This window comes from Vairimorpha necatrix, chromosome 2 (genome assembly GCF_036630325.1).
Source record: "Vairimorpha necatrix chromosome 2, complete sequence".
Classification (NCBI taxonomy): domain Eukaryota; kingdom Fungi; phylum Microsporidia; family Nosematidae; genus Vairimorpha; species Vairimorpha necatrix.
In genome coordinates, this window is record NC_088817.1 from 928718 (window position 1) to 932347 (window position 3630).

Genomic DNA, 3630 nt, shown 5'->3' on the forward strand with positions numbered 1-3630 from the left:
AAAAGAAATAAATAGCTTTTAAGATAGTTTTGAAATTAATTTTAAAAGCTGAAAACAACGACTTGTGTCGTATTGTCAAGGTTGTTTGATAGTGTTCGCATTTATAATTAAAACATCTGCACTTTTAATACTTTTTGTGATACGCATATTAAATAAGCAATATAAACAGGGTTGTTCATCTTTAATGAGCTTCCACTCTAATAAAAATTGTAAGATACAATTTTTATCTGCATTAAATATTTCTTCCAAATCCATTATACGCATAAAAATGGGGGTATTTTTTTATAGAATAAACAGGTACCCTACGTCCCCCGGCGGGGGACGTAGGGTACCTGATCCGAAAAATCTAAGCATATATTGTCACAGTTAGTTGGTGGAACCAGTTAGTAGAGGGAACCCTAAAAAAATTTATAAAAAAAGACCCCCGTGGGAATCGAACTTGGGACTTCTCGAAGGAATACAATCACAATGAACGACTTTTTTGAACGGTTCTAAATTTGTCCTAATTATATTATGGGGTATATTTCGAGTAATTTTATATAAATTTGGAGGGAAAAGAAATAAAAAAATAAAATAAACAACTTTTTTAAAAATTTATTCGTTATCAAGCAATCTTAGATCTCTAGTGTAAATTTCTTCTATAATAAGCAATGGATCAGCCTCTTTAGATAATTTTACTTTATTAAATTGAAGTATATCCATTACAATATATACATCGACATCCAAATGTTCGTATAGAGGAAGCCTTCTAGTACTTTGATTATTGTCTAAATATGGTCTTATAAGAACCCTATCTCCCAATTTATATTCATAAAAGTCATTTCTCCACATACTTCTTTCAATCATTCTATTAGCAGCATTTTGAGTATTAAACCGTGCAGATTCGTAGTAAATTTCATTTAAAAAAAGATTTTCATTGTTTAAAGCATATAGTTCTTCGTAATTTACGACGTTATTTTCTTCAAAAACAAATTCTTCTCTTCGTTCTTCTTCCTCATTTTCAACTTCGTTGTTATTTGCAACCGAATCTATTATATCAGTGATTCTAGATTCTTGCATTATGTCTTTAATGGGCTTACCAAACATTAAACTGAATGGAGTTTGTTTAGTTGTTATTTGCCTTAAGTTGTTATATGCCCAGGTAACTTCTTGGCGTACTATGGACCATTGCCCTAAGATATTCTTCGACCTCAGAGAAGATGCAATCATCCATTTTATTGTTTGATTGCATCGTTCTATCTGTCCTTGTATCTAAGGACATCTAGCTCTTCCTCTTACATGTCTTATTTCATACTTTACACATAAATTCACGATATATTGATTAACAAATTCTCTACCGTTGTCGGTATGAAGTATAAAACAAGATCCAAACGTATTGAATAGTGTTTCAAAGGCATCACGCACACTAATGCCAGTTTTGTCACGCAATGGAACCGTCCAACAGAACTTGGTAAATGAATCCACTACGTTAAGTAACCATTTATACCCATCATTGAGTTCGTGATACAATCGAAGATCAATCAAATCAGCAATATACCTTTCTCTAGGATATTTTGAAATGATTGGTCTAATAACTGGTCTAGTTATTAGGTTTCTTCTTGCTTGACAAATATCACAACTTTTCAAAACTCTCAGTACTTCGTTTTGAGTAACGTCGTATACTTTTGATTGTAACAATGGATACAATCTGTCACGCCCAGGATGTCCATTAAAAACATGAATCAGTTTGATGAAATCCGGTTTGAAACGCTGCTCATTGGTTGTAAAGAATCTCAATGATCTATATTGATCTACTTTAAACCTCACAATTAGTTCAAAACTTCCATTGTTATTTTCTTCAAACAACATGAAACGTTCAGCTTTTCTTTTAAAATTTTTACGATCAACTTTGTCCAACAACGTTGGTGGCAGCTGACCATATAATAAAAAATTATAAACTTCTTGTCTTTTATCATTGTCCATTTTTATTCTCATAACCCCACAAAACAAAAAATTATTTACTAAAAATTGAAGGATAATGTTACTGTATTTTCTTAATAATATTTTTTTTCCTTTTTTAGTAAATTTTGTTTTTCTTCGAGAGGTCCTGGGTTCGATCCCCACAGAGCTCTTTTTAGGGTTCCCTCTACTAACTGGTTCCCTCTACTAACTGCGACATATATTATCCAAATTGAAATGTGTATGTCAATTTTGTCTTAAACACTTAAAAATTGAAAAAAACATGTCTATAGATATCTGAAATACTATACTGTTAACAGGAACCAAAAATAACGCAAATATAATAAACTTATAATTTAAATTTTACTAAAAGATACTGTTAAGACATCAATTCGGCATATACGACATACTTTCAAATATATTTCGGCTTCTAAATTGACAGTTCTTTTATTACGACAATGTTTTTTTTATTTAATGTATACTGTTTTTTATATCAAAGATATAACCAATAAAGTCTTTTCAAATATATGAATGACGACAATTCTCAGTTTGTTGCTCATACAAATAATTTAAAATAATATTTACCACGGGACGTCAATGTAATTACTGAGATTAACCCATGATCACTTCTTGTAGATACTTACTTAAATTTTTTCTCTTTAAATATTTACTGTAGCTAATTCTAAATATTTTACATATTTAAAACTATGATAAATAACGAGGAGCTAAATTATGTAACAATATGTATTAAAAACATGATTTGAGCAAAAATAAAGGAGCTAATTTATATGTTGGTTCTTAGACTCTGCAAACAATAACTAATGTAAATCTTATTTTTTAACATCTTATTAAACTATCAAAAATAAAGAATTCGCTTCTTTTGCATGTATAATTAAAGTACAATAGGCGGAGATACTCTCAAATAAAACGTGCGATGGTTACAAAGCTTGAGATTTATTTATTTGCTATTAGTTTTCACTTTTTGTTTATATTGTCTAAGCATTGCCCCATTTATTGTTTTGAAGTTTGTACACTAACAACACTAAGTTTTATGAAGAAAATCAATTGGAACTGAGTCTTATGTCCCAATGAAAAAATATAATGATCCAAAGAAAACGATATGCAACAAATTTATATCAAGAATGCGGATATTGTATTTTTGTCCCTTTTACAAAACAGAGGAGAAAAACAATGATATAGCATTGGTTTAAAATTCAATTTAAGTATATTTAAAGCAATGATAGAACAACATAGCTTAAGTAACATTGTTTTTATGTTTTCTTGGTATTATAGATGTTGTTGTTTTATGTAATTCTATCTAATATTAGTAAAATATGAACTTTGAAAAAGAAATTTAATGGTAGGGTTTGTACTTAAAAAATAATGACTCATTCTTTTTAAATAAAAAAGTATTTGTTAAAAATTAAAATTACAGTTTCTGGGTTCTGTTTTAATTTGATGATAAATATTGCATAAACGAATAAATCATGTTTAATAATAAACATTGTACGTTTGGCTTGTTTTGCTCTCAGAACTACCCTAAAATAGATTTCTAATTCTTCTCTTGCCCAAATTCTTCCCTCTGTTTTTTTAAAGAAGGCAAAAAAACAAAACAAAACTATATGCAAATTTGTTAAAAAATGTTTTCTTTAGCCATTTATTGTTACTATTAAAACTACTCAACAATTATTG